Source organism: Branchiostoma belcheri, unplaced genomic scaffold (assembly GCF_001625305.1).
Source record: "Branchiostoma belcheri isolate BF01 breed outbred unplaced genomic scaffold, Haploidv18h27 scaffold190, whole genome shotgun sequence".
Classification (NCBI taxonomy): Eukaryota; Metazoa; Chordata; class Leptocardii; order Amphioxiformes; family Branchiostomatidae; genus Branchiostoma; species Branchiostoma belcheri.
This window is the reverse complement of record NW_017803380.1, coordinates 34,364-46,916: the sequence shown is the minus strand read 5'-3', so window position 1 is coordinate 46,916 and position 12,553 is coordinate 34,364. Positions and strand designations below refer to the sequence as shown.

General features: G+C 42.2%; 1 pseudogene; it reads right to left on the bottom strand.

Moving 5' to 3' along the window:
* LOC109468068 overlaps positions 1–12,553 on the bottom strand; it is a 30,854-nt pseudogene that overhangs the window by 7,429 nt on the left and 10,872 nt on the right.

The window sequence follows — 12,553 nt, the reverse complement described above, 5'->3', positions numbered from 1 at the left end:
CATGTACATCTCTCTCTCTCTCTCAGCTACCTACCTACCAAAAATGATGAAAATAAGTTGTTCCTATCTGGACTTATTGCCTTTCAAAGATTTCGCCCAAAGGTCTTATTCCTGACAGGAAAATCTATCTGTCACCAAAAATTCAAGACCATAGCATGTTCAGGACAAAAGATACAAAAACCGGAAGTCCTGCTGCAGTACCAAGGTCATCCTCCAGGAGGCCCATATTTTGACCTTGACCTTCGTCTTTCTAAGACTTACCAACATACCAAAAATCATCACAATTATAAAGTCGTTATCAAGTTATGCTGACTACAAATGTGCGGAAACACAAACACACACACAGACACACACACACACAGACAGACGCGTCAAAAACAATACCTCCATTTTTCATGAAGGTAAAAATATTTAAAAGAAAATAAGTAGGTTTGGCAATAAGCAAGTGTAGAAAATTCACGATAACTCAGACCTAATAGTCAATCACCTGAACAACTGGGCTTGTTATCCTGCCAGAATCCTCCTTCGACGCATCTCAGTTCGGTAGGATACCCGGGCTTTATGTAGTACCCCTCGTTGCAGGTGAAGGCGATCCTTTCTCCCACGTAGTAGAACCTCTTCATAGGGCTTCTATTGCCGTAGTCAGGAGGACCGATGTCCCAGCAGCCTCTAGTTTCTGAGTTGGCATAGGCAATGGTAAGGTAAAGCAATAATTATTATGGAGAAAAGGACCAGACTTGAACTCCGTATAAAAAAGAGACCAAAGATTTGGCCTGGAGCAGAACAACACAGAGTAACCAGCTTCACAAGATCTCTAGATCACTCCTACGTATTTTGTTCTTGCATAAAAATAGTGTAAAGCACAGACACATGTGAGAGACTGAGAGGAATGCCTGTGACTATGTTAGCTCTATATTACTAATGAGTGAATATCGTCAGATTAGAGTTGTCTAGTATTTAAAATATCTGAGAAGCACGGACATAAATCTCGGGTGTGGTCTCGGGAACAAGGTATGGTTCTTACTGCAGGAAACGACGTCGCATTCCTGCTGGCTGCCATCTTCCACCAGACAAAATGGCCGCCCCAGACCGGTAGGGTTACGGCAGTAGTTGTTATCCATGTTAGCCCAGGGGTACGCGGCTGGGTAGAACCCTTCCTGCGCAGCGGACCACTTCACACACTCTGCCCCGGACTTGGCTGTACTCCGTGTGCCGCGGTAGTTCATGCCGCCACCGTGGTAGCAAACTGAGGAGGAAAAAAACGACCACAAATCAGCAATTTATCCTACAGGTAAACAAATAAATGCACCTCTAAATGCATGTTTGTACTTAAATACCAGGGAATGGGAACATGCCAATTACAAATGCCACTGCCTGCGGAAAGTCATGAGTCTATTTCTCTCTTTACCTTCGCCGTTCCTAGTCGCTGGTTCAGGGTTTCCAACAGCCGTGCTGTGGTGGTGGAAACAAGTCACAGGTAGGGAACCGCTTCTTCATCCGGGGATCAGCCATGTTGAGGACTCCTCACACCACGAACGGCACGGTAGCAGTGGTTTGTTACCTAAATACACAGACATGTTTAGGAATATTGACATGAGGTTTTCTTACTTTTAAGACACACAAAAAAGAAAATGCAATTAAAGCTCGAACGTTGACGTTTCATTTGAATATGAACGAACTTATTCCTAACTATAACTGTGGAATCATAAAAATTACCAATACTAATAAAGTAGCGTTTAAAACATGCCTCGGCGACGTGATTCTCTTTTGATGTAAGTGATGATCATGACGTCTGTTTTGGTTATTATGTGCTTGTTTAAGGATGTAGGCCAGTCATAAGTTTCTCACGAGGATTTAATAATAAAAATTTTCCAACACTCGCTAAACACTGCAGAAATCCCTAAAGATTGGAGGGATGCAAATATATGCGCCGAAAAGGAGATAGAGCGGTCCCCAGCAACTACAGACCTGTTTCACTGACCTGCATATCCTGCAAACTACTTGAACATATTATCCATAGCCAAATCATGAAGCACCTAAAAAGTTACAGTATATTAAAGGATTACCAGCATGGATTCAGAGCCAAACGATCCACAGAAACACAGCTTATACTAACAGTCCATGACATAGCTGGCGCACTAAACAGTAAACGGCAGGTAGATTTAGCAATACTTGATTTCACTAAAGCCTTTGATAAAGTCCCCCATGGCAGGCTCATCTCAAAACTGGAGTATTATGGAATCCAAGGCCCTACGCTGAATTGGTTAAAGGCTTTCCTGACCAACAGGGAGCAAACAGTAGTGGTTGAAGGGAAGGCGTCGGCTCCAGTTAAAGTAGCGTCTGGGGTCCCTCAAGGAACCGTCCTGGGGCCATTGCTCTTTCTCTTGTATATAAATGACCTACCAGATCAGCTTGACTCAAATGTGAGGTTATTTGCCGATGACTGTCTATTGTATGTAGAGCTTTCTACACAGACCGACTCACAACTTCTCCAAAAAGACCTGAACACACTGGAAGAATGGCAAAGCAAATGGCTCATGCAGTTTAATCCCGAAAAATGCTACATTATGCACATAACAAACAAACAAACGAACACCACATGCAACTAGCTACCAGTTTTGTGGTCAGGCTTTAGCAACCACAAAAATCCATCCGTATCTGGGCGTCACGCTGACAAGCGGACTGAAGTGGGGTGCACATGTTAATAATATCACAGCTAAGGCGAAACAGACATTGGGAGTGATTAAACGTAATCTGTGGGCATGTCCAACTAGAGTAAAATCACTTGCATACACGTCACTTGTAAGACCGAACCTAGAATACGCTGCGACAGTATGGGATCCATATACAAAGAAAGACAAAGACAAATTGGAAAGGGTACTAGTGTCACGGAAATTAAAAGAAACCTACAGTGCACCTCATTGGAAGACAGAAGAAAGATGTCTAGACTATGCATGATGTACAAAATGACTAATAAACTGGTGGATGTCCCAACTACTAAGTACCTAATACCAGCCCAGAAGAGAACAAGAAATAGCCACGCATTCAAGTACCAGAGTTATCAACCAAGGATTGAGGTGTTCAAGAATTCATTCTTTCCTAGAACTATCGCGGAGTGGAACTCACTGTCACCAAGTACAGTAGGGGCATTGTCAATAGATAGCTTTAAACAATGTCTAGAGCTAGAAGTTCAAGGGTTAGGTGTAACAAGTCGATCGGTGTAATATAGCCAGCTGCCGCCGCGCCGCGTGCCTGCGAAGCTGGTGTGTTACGCCGAAAGGCGGTTATACCGGCTATACAGATACAGATACAGAAAAATACACTTGGGAAGTAAGGGTATTCTAGCATATAGTCATAAATTATGCAAATTAGGACCCAATTTGAATAAATTATGTTTAGTAATGTTCACCTTCACTGAATTTCCAGTATGGCAAGTAATAAATTCCCAGCAATTACCACTATAACATTGTATAGTTCATATTAATTATGCAAATTAGGTATTTATTTACATAATGGATATCTGCTTAAGATCTTGTCTTTCTCAATTACAAATGTCACAAGTGTTTTATAGCGCTAACATCGAACACAGCAGATTTATAGAATTTCTTCATTAATTAAGCAAATTAGATGATGATTTTCATAATTGTAATTCAATTATATCAAGCATCACTTAAGGTACCTACTTACAAAAATACAAAAAAACATGATCCGTCAACCGCTCTTTTAGATAAAAGAAATCGTCCTGCCGTTCCATAATAAGCTGATAGGGGGCCTTTACTCGCGTGACTTCTTGCTAAGCACAAGAGCTACCTTCCATTTAAAATTCATGACCCTAGCATGTCCCGATCGCGAAATATCAAGACCAGAAATTCCGCTGCAGTACCAAGGGAAGCCACGAGGGACCCAAAATCCTATCATTTCTGGATTTCGTCACACCCTACGAACAAGTATGAAACCAATCCTCCTGTCGTTCTTGAGTTATCTTGTTGACAAAATTTAAGTCCCTATTGAATGCTTTACGTGGAATTCTTAGAATATTTTCTACTCAATCGCAGTACTATTCCAACGGCTCCGCCCCTGAGGCGTCGTCAAAAATCATGATCAACGTAACAAAGCATGTTTACTCACATGCAAGGGGTCGGGTTGTCTGCATGGCGAGACAATGAGCAGATAGTGTCGTTCTCTTTGGGTACAGCACATTGCGGGAAAATCACTGTAGATGCGAATTCCCGGAACTCGGGGTGTCGGTTCTGTCCGTCTGTGGGCGAACTGATGAGCAGGTCCACGGCAGAGGAATCCTGTATCTCTTCAAACGTCGTCTGACCCAGCTGATTGGGTAACATTGTAAGTCTACCGCCGAGGTTGAAATCCACAGGAATCGGCAGGCACTCTGCATATTACAAAATAGCCATTGTACCATTCACATTCTTTAAACATCGACAGGAGGCACTGACAAAGATGTAAAAATGATCCATCAAGAATTCTGCCCGAAATGCAAGTTGAAACTTTTTTTGGCAGCATCATGAAATCATAGGACTTTTACCATAATAATGATTCTATCCTTTTATTTCTATTTATTTTCCTGTTACTTTCAATTTTTTCAGCATTAAGGGCCACGACAAAACAAATAGTATAGTCAACAGACTTTCGATAATGGGAGTTAATATTGTGAGAAAAGCATTACGGTAACAGGAGTAGATAATGCTTAATATCAAGACCTTGTTCCCTTGGAAAGAAAATTGAATTTACAAGTAAGGTTATTGTACGAGCAACTGTTTGCATGTGAAAACTAAAAGGACTTTGTGAGAGTAGCTTACCACAACCGTCCTCGTCACTCCCGTCCGAACAGTCCGTCCTCCCGTCACACCGCCTCCAGGTCAGGGTGCAGGCATGTCCGTGTCCGCACCGGAAGTACCCGAGGGGGCAGCGGATCGCTGTGTAAGGAAACAGCCTGTTAGGTAGAACTGTAACATTTGCAATGTCACCGTAACATGGTCCAGCCCAACTACTGATCTGGTTATTTTGACTTATAACAACGAGGTTCAGGTTGATAGTGACCAGCCCCTCCAGTTTGTTCCGCCATACTGTTACATAATTTATTCCAACACCATATATGGTGACCAGCCGTCCCTGGAGGTCGGCCCTGCCACATTGCTTCATCAATATAACCAAACAACAAGGATCACTGTGAGACAGGAGGGGCAACCGTGTGGTCCGGGTCATTGATATTAATTTGGAGTTGAAGGAGAGGAAACGGAATAAAATAATGTTACTAATTTGCGGAGGTAAAGTTGACATAATTTTGACATACCTTCCTTCAGCTGACAGATGAAATTGGATGCGGACGAGCACGGCGCGTCGTTCCATCCGGCCCCGAGGTGGTTGACACAGCCTTCTCCGTTACTGTTGGGTTCCCCCGGCTGCCACCCAGTCCAGTCTGCGGCTGGGCTGTATGGAGTCCCGTCTTCCCACTCCCACCCTCCTTCTCCGTTCTGATTGTTCAGGCCCAACCAGAAAGGAGAGTTGGGATCCACGGCGTTCTTGAGGTCCATCAAGAAGTCGTCCACTTCTCTGTCCTTCGGCATGGCGAGGAGCCCCCCGTCCGCTGCACACACCTGTCTGGCCTGACTGTAGGTTTTGACTTGGTTGTACGCCTTGAAGCACGAATCCCCGTGTGCGGTGTAACCCATTGGACAACCTACAGAAATATTTAATCCTTTAAGCTTTTTAAAAATCAAATTCATACTATTTTAGGAAACTAGTTCATAACTGCATAGAGAACTGTTTTTCTCTATACGATAACTCTCAGACTCGACTTCCTCTTCTCGACAAACCAGTCACTGTTAAACTCTCCCACTCAGACTCGACTGGGAAGACAATGTGATTTTAAATCGGTTCCCATTGACTGACAGAAACAGAAATCGGCACAGTATTAGGTATTTTAACAACAACAACAAAAAACACTTTCCCGAGTCTTTATTAACTACTTACCGCCTTGCAATAGCGTAGTGACCGGAGTCGTGATTCCCTCATCAGTGGTAGGTGTGGTGACCGGAGTCGTGATTCCCTCGGCAGTGGTAGGCGTGGTGACCGGAGTCGTGATTCCCTCGGCAGTGGTAGGTGTGGTGATCGGAGTCGTGATTCCCTCGGCAGTGGTAGGTGTGGTGACCGGAGTCGTGATTCCCTCGGCAATGGTAAATGTGATGACCGGAGTCGTGATTCCCTCGGCAGTGGTAGGTGTGATGACCGGAGTCGTGATTCCCTCGGCAGTGGTAGGTGTGATGACCGGAGTCGTGATTCCCTCGGCAGTCGAAGGTGTAGTGACTGGAGCTGTGTTTGTCTTCATAGTTGTTGTTGCTGGTGATGTAGGGATCACTGAAATGTTTGAAAAGAAAGCCGAGCAGTTCAACTGTGCATCCTATTTACCAAATGCACAACTAGAGTCCCAGTCCCTGTGCTTACGTCTGCACGGAACAAATTGATAGCTAAGTGCAAGCAGACTTTTTTAAAATGATGTGGACACCACGATATGTAGAATATACGATATGTACAATATGTACCAAAGACGACAATTGCTAATCTTAGAATGCACATCTTACACTTCTTCATTCGGACACAATGATACGTTATTATATATTATATATTATTGGCCAGACCCTGTTGCCTACATGCAGAATAGAGGTACAAAACCTGTCTCGACATGTACTTACCAGTAGTGACGCCAGGAGGCGCTGCCGTGGAGAAGCAGATGCCCCATGGCCATGCCAGACCCTCTACCAGGACAGTCTTGGTCAAGTCTGACTTGGATAACCTGGGGGATTAAAACAGAGCAACTTATTGTGTCTGTTCAAGTATGGATATATGTATTTATGCATATGCCTAAATTACATCCATATGTATGTATGTATGTATGTATGTATGTATGTATGTTTGTGTGAGTGTGTGTGTGTGTTTGTTTGTGTGTGTGTGCGCGTGTGTGTCTGTGTGTTTCTCTCTCTCTCTCTCTGTGTGTGTGTGTGTGTGTGTGTGTCTGTGTTTGTTTGTGTGTGTGTTTGTTTGTGTGTGTGTGCGCGTGTGTGTCTGTGTGTTTCTCTCTCTCTCTCTCTCTCTCTGTGTGTGTGTGTGTGTGTGTGTGTGTCTGTGTTTGTTTGTGTGTGTGTGTCACCGCATGAAATCCCTCGTTTCCGTCTGAGAAATTGTCGCACACTTTCCCGGAAGCCGTTCCTAAATAGACAAGCATTGCAAGCTATATACACTTGTTTGTTGTTTGTTTGTTTTTATTTATTTAACCAGGGGGATACATATCGCCCGTGGGGCGCTTTTCAATGAGCCCTGGGCCTGGGGAAGACCCCAAACAAAAACATCAAACTCAAACTAATACAAATAATCAACAAAAGTAACTTATAAAGTTACATAAGTTACTAAATAATACAAAAGCAAGGTAACTTAAGTAGCATACATTGCGCATGAAACCATAATACCAAAATAAGTGAAACAAAAGTGAAGCCTGACCATCATATAACATAGAACCAAGGTAGGACAAAAAGAAATCAAGATTAAAATCAGGCTTGGAATTTGCGTATCAATGATTACCCAGTACATAAGATTGCTTGAAGGCTCCTAGGGTCCTGGCTGCTTTTAGGTGATGTGGTAGTGTGTTCCACAATACCGCCCCAGACGAAGAAAAGGCACGTCTTCTGTATTCTAACTTAGTCATTGGCAACTGAAGACCTCCTTGCGCCCTGAGGCGAGTGTTGTGAGTATGCACGTGTGATAATTGAGTGAACATTGCAGTGATGTAGGAAGGAGTCAAACCGTTAATAGCTTTATAGACGAGAGTAGCTTTGCTTTTCTTATTTATTTCAACCACTGGGACCCATTTTAGTGTGTTTAGAAGGGTTGGGGTAGAAGTTCGCCTGTCACAGCCCAGAATCACCCGACCCACCCTGTTTTGTAGCTTTTGCATATTTTCAATGTATCCCTTCCCTGCCGTGTCCCAGACAGTGCTACAGTACTGTATGTGCGGAATGAATAGCGTTGTGTACATTACATCTAGGGCTTGTCTGTTTAGGTAGGGTTTCAAGTGCTTAAATATGCCAATGGTCTGAGCAAGTTTCTTGTACATATGTTTGAAATGTTCGTTCCATTTGAGAAGGCAATCAATAGTGACCCCAAGATATCTAAAACTAGTCACCTGTTCGAGTTTAGCCCCGTCTAATATAACATTAAGCTTGGTATTGGCTTGGAATAAGCTTGGTACACTAGCTTATTCTTTCCCCACATACACTACTGTAGTACAGTATTGGGCCAGGAGGGAAGGGTCACATGGATAAACAGCAATTCATCGGACACGTTTACCACAGAGACAAGCTTAAGCCTTGCGCACCAAAGTAGCTACCTCGCGAAAGTCTCCAAACCCCCTGCTAGTAACATCACACGGGAGGAACTAACCGCTCTCGAAGATTTGGCCACCAATCAAGTTATAGTCACGTATGAGCTTTCTAGCCAAGATTTTGGGACCACTAGTGGGGAAATCTCAGCATCATGTTCAGAATAGTCCTGATTTTGTCAACAAAATCAAAATTTAAATAGAAGATGATGAAACCATCACTTCGTATGACGTGTGCTCACTTTTACGTCTGATCCATACCACCTAAGGAAACAGGAAATAGCTTTGCTATATTGCTACTAGTTTTCTTTTCTTATGCCGGAACAAAAAGAATGTACTTTTTTCTGTTGATAAAAAAACAACGTGTTTTTAAACATCATGAACAGTTACATAAGACAGCTATTGTTTATGTACAATGTAAAACGAGTAGTTAGACCCAAATGGGGCCTTTTATATGCAAAGAAACAAAGGCGTTTACTTCTCGGTACAAAGACCACATGACCGAAGGCTACACTTGGGAATACATTCGTGCAATTTTGACATCCTTTTAAAGCGATCTTAGTACACACATGCCTCCGTCCCTGAGGCGTCGCCAAAAACAAACAATAAAAGTAGAAAACCTCTTAAACGTACATGCAGTAAAAAACATCTTTTGTGAGCATCCGTTCATGTTACTAAACTGTGATCAAAATATGAAGCAAAAGGTCCGTTCTCAATAGCTTCCGGACGATATAATGTACCCCAAATGGTAATGCACATCAGGGTATTAAGACTCCGTACTCAGTGTTATTTTCAAGTTATAGTTTACCGGAATAACTATCAAACAAAGGACGACGGGATTATTTGTGCATACTGAGGTCAGGCGTGGAAGCCCTGGGGCGCTATTGCAGAACACCGCCGCGAAACGATCGCTGTTATTGACCAATGGAGCCGGGGACTAAATCCGTGGTTAATAGTTATCCTAAGTCAATCCAAAACCACCAACTTGAAGGTAACCTAGATATAATCCACCTCCTACTAAACAAACATAAGCCATGTTTACAAATTAAATACACTTAACACTTAATACAACATCTTGCAGAAGAAAATGACATCAGCAGGGAAAGGCGTACATTAATGTTTACTAGATAAATCGGATTTTCTTACATTCCGACTTTCCCTTGCCCAGACCAAGTAGACGACCAGTAGACGTAGTTCTCGTCAACAGCAATCCCATACACAGTCTTCCCGTCTTCATACAGCAGTTGTTGGATATCGTTACCCAGCAGGTCTGAGCTGTACACGCGGGACCCATCAGAGTAGTACAGTCGGTCCTCTAAATGAGAGGAACAAAGGATTTATGCACCCATCAATGTGAATACTGCAACTGCTGATTAACACTACAGAGATGTTAGGCGTGCACATAGATAATATCTTACACCAAGGACGTCCAATCATGATTGAACGTCCTTGCTTACACGTAGTACATATTTATTTAAACCACTCCTGCCCTCATACAATACAATAAGTCAGGTAACACCGACCTCCTAAAGAACGCATTTGAAAATGTTCCTTCTTGATTAATAATTCTTTTGTGTATAAATAAATATATTTAGTAAATTGTTTCTTGCTGTGTTGTTTCTCACCTCTATAGTCTATTGTAACGGCTATGGGATCAGACACGCCCGTGATGATGGTGGTTGGGTTACTGCCGTCCATCGCAGCACGGTCAATTCTGGTATTAACCCGGTCCGCCCAGTACATGAGTCTGTGAAAGGAGCCAAGCAAACAAAACGTCTTATCTCCGCCAAATTTCCATACATATTATGAAATGGTGTTTCCTTGTACTGCGTTATTAGATTGTTATTATTACCATAAATGATATAGATTAATGATAATATAATCCACATAATCCCTACACATCGATGGTCTCTGCCTAAAGCACACATATGGCAAAATAAGAGGTCACAACAAAACAGTAACATGATATTCCAGGAGTCCGGAACACCAGATCAAGTTTTATTACCCTCGCCAAGAAGGTTATGTTTTCAGGCGTTCGTATGTGTGTGTGTGTCTGTAAACAATAACTCAAGAAGGCTTAAATGTATTGTCTTCATATTTGGTAGGCAGGTAGGTCTTGATGAGACCTCGGAATGATTAGTTTTTGGGCCCCTAGCGGCTTGTTGTGGTACTGCAGCGGAACTTCCGGTTGTGATATCTCATTATCTGGAGGTGATAGCTATAGGGTCACGAAATTTTAATGGTAGGTAGGAATTGTGCTGGGGAAGAAGTGACGTAGGTTTGGGCCACCTAGCGGCTTGCTCAGGAACTGCAAGATTGGTTCTTTATAAATACTTTATTACCTTCGCCAAGAAGGTTATGTTTTCAGGAGGGATTCTTCGTCTGTCTGTTTGTGAACAGCATTACTCAAAAAGCTTTATATGCATTGTCATGTAACTTAGTAGGTTGGTATGTCTTGATGAGATCTAAACATGTTTAGATTTTGGGCCCCTTGGCGGCTTTTGTTGGTACTGCAGCAGAACTTCCGGAGCATTTGTTGAAAAATCTACGAAGTAGGATAACTCAAGAACTGGTTAACGGATCGTCGTGATTTTTGGTATGTAGGTAGCTTAAGTAATGCTTGACATAGGTATGCGACAATTATGCAAATCTGGATATTATTTGCATAATGTATGAGGAAATTCTATAAATCAGCTGTATTACATTAATTCAAGCTTGTGACATATGTAATTGAGAATGAGTGAAACACAGGCAGATATATTTATTATGGAAATAAACACGTATTTTGCATAATTAATAAGAAAATGTTAGAATTACATAATGGTAACTGCCTGGAATTTCATACTTTGGGTATTTGATAGTTAAGTGAAGGTGAACATCATTAACAGATTCAGATAAGGACCTCATTTGCATAATTTTTGACGAAATAATAGAATGGATTTCTTTGTTAAGGCTGTCTTTTGGTGGAGAATATGATCAACTGATATAATTCATGCAAATGAGGAGCCTATTTGCATAATCAGGAGGAATAATCTTTATCAGTCATAAAAATTAACCTCATTTGGCGAATGCATGAGATCGTAGAAGTCTAGTTACCAGTAGGATGTTAATAAAAGTTTGCACTATGACGTATTTAAAACGGTGACTGGTTGAAATGCATCGAATTTACAAACGTTAACGTACACAGCCCTGTCCCCATTTATGTAAAATGCCTGATTTTGAATGTATTTTACTCACCCATTCCTGGGATCCAGGACCAGTCCCCAAGGATGGCTGACGGCTGATGACGTCAGAAGTGTTCCAGTTGACGATCCATCCATCTTTGCTACAGAGATGGTCTGTCCGTTAAAATCAGTCCAGTAGATATCCCCTCCAGCGTGGTCCAACGCCAGGCCGCGGACATCTGCATAAAAAAGTGAGGACGTTTTGTAGAAAAGAAGATTTTGATATACATACATATACTATGTACAGATTTTGATATACATACATGTACTATATAATAGAAAATTAAATTCTTCTATACGGAACAGTTCACGACAACATCGCAGTAAACACAGTAAGATTCCCCAATAATGCCGGGGCCACACCAATAAACGTGTCGTTATTACAAATTGGCTCCTAGTCCAACCTGAGATATCCTTAACATGTCACAGACAAAACAACCCGTCTGAAATATCCCGATAAGGTTTATAGCGGGAAGCCATGTTCACAGTTACTTACTCCAGATGCCTATTTGGAATAAGGCCATGTTGATTTGATTATATGGATGACATCCTCTGGGAACCCCAAAACTGATGCGCGCGTGCGAATAAAAAAAGTTTTGAAAAAAAAGTTGCTTTCACTATGAAATCTACGTGGTCATGAAGGTTGAACAAATGGCACAGAATATGTTATGGCGAATAATCTACTCTTCGAATTCATCCAGTATTTAAGATTTTCCTAATCAGGTATACAAATGATTCTCTGATGGACTTTTCCAGAGGAACACCGTAAACACCGCTACCTGTTCTATTTAGAATCTTTGGCGGGTTAGTGTGTGTGTGTGTGTGTGTGTGTGTGTGTGTGTGTGTGTGTGTGTGTGTCGGTTCTTGTTATTTCTGGACGGACGGACGACACAGTGTGTGCGTGTCTGTGTGTTGGCGTGCGGTCTATGGCACGCCAAAT